At 34.0% G+C, this 6,957-nt stretch overlaps 2 pseudogenes; both read right to left on the bottom strand.

Annotated features, from left to right (window-relative positions):
- Window positions 1–2,026: 2,026 nt before the first annotated feature.
- On the bottom strand, window positions 2,027–2,145 carry LOC112484428 (annotated as a pseudogene).
- A 2,194-nt stretch (window positions 2,146–4,339) lies between these two features.
- LOC112484363 lies at window positions 4,340–4,458 on the bottom strand (annotated as a pseudogene).
- Between the last annotated feature and the right edge of the window lie 2,499 nt (window positions 4,459–6,957).

Here is a 6,957-nt window from a genome sequence, read left to right as displayed (position 1 = left end):
TTATTTCCTCTTCATTCATGAAAAATAATTTCACCAGATCTAGAATCTATGGCTGATAGTTGTTTTCTTCCAGCATCTCAGAAATAATATGATATTTTCTTTTGGCCTCCACGGTTTTAGATGAGAAATCTGCTGTCATTTGAATCAGTGTTTTCTTATACATAATGTATTGTTTCTCTCTGGCTACTTTCAAAATCTTTTTTTATATCTTTAGTTTGCAAAGTTTAATTATATGTGTGTTGGCATGGATTCTTTTCGATTTATTATATTTGGGATTTGTTCAGCTTTTTAGATATATAGATGTGTATCCTTTACCAAATTTATGGAGCTTTTACCTGTTATTTCTTCAAATACTCTTTCAGCCCTGCCCTATTGCATTATCCTCCATTTCTAGGGCTCTAATGATAAAAATGCTATGCCTTTTATTATTTCCGCCAGGTATATGAAGTGCCTTTTATTTATGTTGTTCTATTTTCTCTCTGTTGTGCATATTGAATGAATTCTATTGCTCTGTCCTCAAGTTCACCGATCCTATTCTCTCTTATCTGCACTCCACTCTTGAGCCCATCCGGCAAGTTTTTAAAATTTCTATTATTGTGTCTTTTAGTTCTGTCATTTCCATGTTGTTCTTTTGTATAACTTTTATTTTTATTGAGATTTCCTACTTTTCCATTTTTATTTGTTTCAAGATAATTTATAATTGATTATCGAAACTTTTTTATGTTAAATGCTTTAAAATCTGGTGTATCTCAGTGTTGTCAGTTGATTGCTGTTTCTCATTCAAATTGTGATGTTCTTGGTTTTTGGTATTTTAGGTGATTTTCAATTGTATTCTGCACATTTTGTCCCTTTTCTTAGGAGACTATGGGTCCTATGGAAATCTTATTTTAGCAGTCAGTCACCTTATTGAGGTTTAGCATATGGGTCTTAGCCCTACGGATGTGGGTTGTGGTTTCAATGGTAGTTTAATTTTCAGAGACTGTGTAATGTTATTTTGGTCTGCTCTGTTTATCTGGTGCCTCTGGTGGTATCTGGAAGGGAAAAGAGGTTTCCCCAGGCCAAGCCACCAGCTGTTTCTTGGTGAGGGAGGAATGTAGTAGGATCTCCGTACTGCTGTCTTGGTGTCTTTGGGTGAGGGAAGAGAGTTTTGAGCCCATGAAGACAAAGAAGCTTTCTGAATCAGGCCTCTTAACGTAGTTGGGGCTCTCCTGCAAGACTCCACCTGCTTGTGTTGATATCTCTTGGCAAAAATGAAAAATATCAGGCCTGGCAGTAAAAAAAGAGACATCGATTGAGTTTATAATGTTAAATTAATCAAGTATTCCTGGAATAAGCCCTACTTGGTCATAATATCTCTTCCTTTTTTATATTGTTGCATTTGATTTGCTAATTTTTTGCTAAGGATTTTCACATCAACGTTCCTGATTTGTAACTTTTTTTTTGTAACGTCTTTCTCAGGTTTGGGTGTTAGAATTATGCTAACCTCATAAAATAAGTGAGAAAATATTCCCTCTATTCTTTCCTGATAAAGATTACATTATAGTGGTTTTATATCTTACTTGAATGTTAGAATGTTAGAGGTGTTTTATTTGTGGGGAGGTCTCAGATAATATATTTAATTTCTCTACTAAATGTAGAGCTATTGAGATTTTCTGCTTCATCTGATATCAGTTTAGGTAAGTTGTATTTTTCAAGAAATTTTTTGGTTTCATCTGGCTTATCAAATATGATTGTTGCACTTTGGCATAAAGTTGTTTATAATATTATAGTATCTTTTGAATGCTTCTAAAATCTGTAATAGAAACACATATTTAATTCTTAATATTGATAATTTGTGTTTTGTTTTTCCCTTGATTTTTTTAGCTAGAGGTTTGTCAATTTTGTTGATCATTTCAAAGAACTAATGTATTGATTGGTTAATTTTTCTTCTTATTTTTTTTTTTCCAGGAGAGGCAACCCTTGGTTGACCTCACAGATTACAAGAATCTTGTCAGCTTACAATCACTTATTTTTTTTTTTATTTTTATTCCTACAGCACCTGCTCTTCCTAAGTGGTCTCCCATCCAAGTACTAACCAGGCTCGACACTGCTTAGCTTCCAAGATCAGACGGGGTCAGGCTTGTTCAGGGTGGCATGGCCATAGACTTATCTTTTCTTTAAATGCTTTTTGTTTTCATTCCATAAATTCTGACATATATATTCTTTATCACATAGTTCAAAATATTTTCTAATTTCCTCTGTGATTTCTTCTTTGACTCATAAATTATTTAGAAGTATGTTGTTTAAGTTCTAAACATTCAATGTTTTCCTAGATATTGTATTGTTATTAATTTTTAATTTAATTCTTCTACAGTCAGAAAACATACTTTATGTGATTTATTTTTTTAAATTTATTGAGATTTGTTTTATGGCAGTTATTTTTATGATTTTTCATGAGACTTTGAAAAATATGTATTGTGTTCTTGGTATAGTATCTGTAAATATCAATCAGATCAAGATGGTTGATAGTGTTGTTCAGAATTTTCACGTCTTTACTAATTTTTTTGACCTAGTTTTTCTATCAATTCTTGTGATGGAGCATCAAAATCCAGTACTATAATTGTGGAATTATCTTTCTCCTTCTAATTCTTTCAATTTTTCCTCATATATTTTGAAGCTTAGAAATAAGAAACAGCAAGATATAGTTAGGAAACCCATACTCAAAGCTGGGTAAGGCTGAGCATGTAACGTTGGAGCTATTAATTTTCATCCAGATTAAATAATGATTGCATGGGTAGTAATAACAACATTATCATGCTGTTCCCAGTGCATGCTGTAAGATTTTATTACAATAAAAATAGTTTTATCAGAAGAATCTACAGGCATTTCCAGAACAAAATATCATTAGATAGAGTTTAAATGAGATCCTTTACAGATAATTGCTTTAAAATGTATAAACACAAGTAGGAGTTATCATAATCATCATCATTATAACATCATAGAGTCCTCTTCTACCCAATTCCATGCTAGAGAAAGTCATTTATTCTATAAAGATTTTAGTATTCCTAAGTTTATTAGAACTGTTTTTAAAAGTCTTTAAAGAGTCATTATAGTATTAGTCAAGGGGAACTTTTAACAATGGAGAAAAGGAGGAGTGAGAGATAAAAGTGTTCTGAAATTTGCAAAAGGTACATTTTATGAAATATAATATGATAAAAATAATTAAATAAACCTATATACAAGCATATAGAATGTGTGTACATGGGTCGCCATGTCTGCACATACAGGATTGCAATCTTTTCTTTTTCCTGAATAAATCTTTTCTGATGAAAAAAAAGTCAACTAGGACATATTGTTAAATAAAAAAGGACAGTTGTAGAACAATATGCAATGTAGTTTTTAAAAAGTGCACAAGTCTGTAGATGTATATATGTGTATTCGTATAGGCCTAGATCAAGAACAAAATCAACTCTGGACAACTCTGGAAGGGGTATTTCAGGATAAGGAATTGGAGGGAAGGTGGGAGGGGAAGAGAGAGAGGCATTTCCTCCTTTTATTTTCTATAGTTTTATAATATTTGTATCTTCTTTTAAATCAACATGCACTGGTAAACAATAATTATTTTTTAAAATTTTGAACAAAAAGCAACAGATAAAAAATGTAGAAAATCTGCAAAAAAAAAAAAAAAAGTGAACTTTCTAATATGGGGCCAGAGCAGAACCGTGAACTAAGATGAAGAGGAACTCTTCTTTGTCAGTGAATTTACCTCTAAATGCAAGGCTGGATAAGAATACTGGAGTATTTTTTTTTTCATAAATGCATGAAAATAATCTGCTCTGAGATTAATAATAATTATACATTGTAACCTGTTTGTTTTATTGGATTTTTAATCAAACTTAAAAAAAATAAGCAAATACAAAGCTACCTCTTGAGCATTGTGGACAAGTAGCCTTCTCCTGTGTTGTCCTTTATTAGATTAATTAAATTAAATTGGCGTCTAGGGGATCACAAATTCTACAGAAGCCTAAAGGAAGAAGACAGACACAGGGCTCCCTAGCCACAGTAATATTGAATCAGGACTCTGTCTGATGGGATGTTCAGTGAGAGACACAAAAATTTGCTTGAAGACAATAGTGTCTTTAAGCAAATCTATTTTGTCCCAACAAGATATGCCAGCCTGCTCAAGGGTGGTGGTCTAAAATGCAAAGCAATCATATAACAGAAAGTGGTATTATATAGCAGACACTTTTTTATTCATTATTTTTTTATTTTTTTAGGCGAGGCAACCCTTGGTTGACCTCACAGATTGCAAGGATCTTGTAAATTTATAGTACCTTATTTTTTTATTTCTTATTTTTAACACTTATAGCACCTGGTCTTCCTAGGTGGTCTCCCATCCAAGTATTAACCAGGCCCAACCCTGCTTAGCTTCCAAGATCAGATGAGATCAGGCCCATTCAGGGTAGCATGGCCATAGACTAGCAGACACTTTTAGTTGCCAACCTAACAGCCATTTCCCACCCTTCTTTCTTGCCAGTGGAGCTATCCTCATGTTCCAAGGGAAGCTGAAAATCCAGACACTCAATATCTGAGCCTCCATGAAGTTAAGGTATAGACTTGTAACCTAGTTCAGTCAAGTGGGATTTGAGGGGGAAATTTCCTGGGATAAAGAGAGCAATAAATGAGAGAAATCTCTCTCTTCTTGCTTTAGGACTTTGCTGCTTTTTGCTGCTGCAGCAGCCATCTCATAACCTGGAAGGGACACAGTAGCTGATACACTGTGGATGGCAGAGCAGGAAGAAAGAATCTGAGCTCACTCCACTTTAGAATCATTTACTTCTGTACTTCTATCTTCTTCGCCTCCATATATGGAAGGACTGAGCAGAAATTTGGGGCAAACAGGAATCAGGTGTTATCCATATCTTGGGCATAGCTAAAAGTTGACTGTAGCCCTAAAAAATAGGAAACAAGTGTTAATTAGGATTAAAGAAATTGGAACCTTTGTATATTGCTGTTGGGAATGAAAAATGTTGTAGCTGTTGTGGAAACCAGTTTGGCACTTCCGCAAACATAAAATTACTATGTGACCTAGCATTTCTGCTGCTAGGTATCTACCCAAAGGAACTGAAAATAGTCATTCAAACAAATACTTATATCAGAATGGTCATAGTATCAACTGTTCACAACAGCCAAAATGTGGAAACAACCCAAACGCTCATCAACAGATAAATGGATAAATAAAATTCTGTATATCCATACAGTGGACTATTACTGAGCTGTAAAAAGGAATTAAGTACTGATACATGCTACAACATAGACGAACCTCAAAAACATTATGTTAAATGAGAGAAGCCAGATACAAAAGGCCACATAGTGGATGATTCCATTTACATGAAGCATTCAGAAGAAGCAAATTTATGGAGACTGAGAGCAGACTGGTGTTTGCAGGGGTTAAAAATGGAACAGGGAGTCACTGCTTCATGGACACAGGGTTTCCTTTTCTAGTAATGAAAATTTTAAAAGTAGATAGAGGTAAGGGTTGCACAATATTTTGAACGTACTAAATGCCATTACATTGTTCACTTTAAAATAGTAAATAGTTAATTTTACATTATGTGAACTTCATCTCAATTTTTTTAAAAGAATTGGTTAATGTCCAACATGATCATAAGTTGTAACCTTTATGGTTATCTGTTCCACCAAATAGAAGTGAAGTTCATCTGGCTAAATCTTATCAAACAAAAATGTATAAGTGAGCCTCTACCTCCCATGAGTTATAAAATGGACCTGACTATAGAAAGGCAGCCCAGCACTGCACTGAAGAACATTCAGAGAGCTCTTCCCTTCTTCTGAATTTTGGATATTTTTTTCTGACATCATACAGAATCCAAGTTACCAACTCAGTCTTTGCTCTTACTGAGGGTTATTTTCACCTTGGATAGGGACGTCAATTTCTTTTCTTTTTCTTTTTTTTTTAGTCAGCTGACTTCATTTGGGGCCTCCCTACTCCATTAGAAATGTTGTATTAAACTGGAAAAAAAAAGTATTGGGACCTAGATTTCTTTTCTCCCTGAAGATTTCTTAGCCCCATGCAAATTTGCTCACCTGTTCCCAGCAATCAACAAGCCATCTGTATATGGGTCTATTTACTTTGTAGAGTATATTTATCTGTGTCATCAATATGTAAGGTATAAGAGTAGTATCCTTTCCTCTGCTTACAGAGCTAGATTTTCACCCCTTTGCAGGTGAAGCAAATAGAAAGCCCTATCCAATCCTTTTGCCAAAAGATTAGAGAGAGACAGAGAACCTTTCTATAGCACTTCAATTTTTACTAAACATTTTGGGAGTGAGAGAATCCTTTGAAAATTTAAAGAAAACTGAAGACTCCTTCTTCAGGAAAACACACGTGGATACAAACAACAAAAGTTTGCAGATGGTTTCTAAATTTCAGATGGTTTTGTCTTCCAGAAATTTTTCCAGATAAGGAATTCCTACTCTGGGTGCCCCAAATCATCTGAAATGGCCAAAGTGAACCATTTAAACATGTTCTATGTGATCTGACTAACCTATCTGTAGACAAAACCTCCAGTCTGTAGCTTTTATCTTTTTACAAAGATCCACAGAATATATGAAATTGCTCCCTTTATTTATAGGTTCCTGAAATGAGGAAATAAAATGGTGAGTATAAGAAAAAAGCATCAAAGGAAAACTTCTTTATAGCCTTGCTTTTTGGAGTTGTTCAGTTATTTTACCTAATTAGCCAACTGCTGTTAAAAGACAATTATTTTGGAAAACTTATTTATTTTGCTCCACCACATTTATTTGCTCAGCATCACTCTTATGTACACAGATTACTGGTTAATGAAGTCTGGAACAGCCTTATTCAGCATGCATTTCAGTTTTAGGCTGAAAATGCAATGAGCTCTCTATATCAACTTCTAACTGAAATTCATCTTCTTCACTTCTTCCTCAGCTTGA

Source organism: Pteropus alecto, unplaced genomic scaffold (genome assembly GCF_000325575.1).
Source record: "Pteropus alecto unplaced genomic scaffold, ASM32557v1 scaffold75, whole genome shotgun sequence".
Taxonomy (NCBI): Eukaryota; Metazoa; Chordata; class Mammalia; order Chiroptera; family Pteropodidae; genus Pteropus; species Pteropus alecto.
This window is presented reverse-complemented; position numbering and strand designations above follow the sequence as displayed.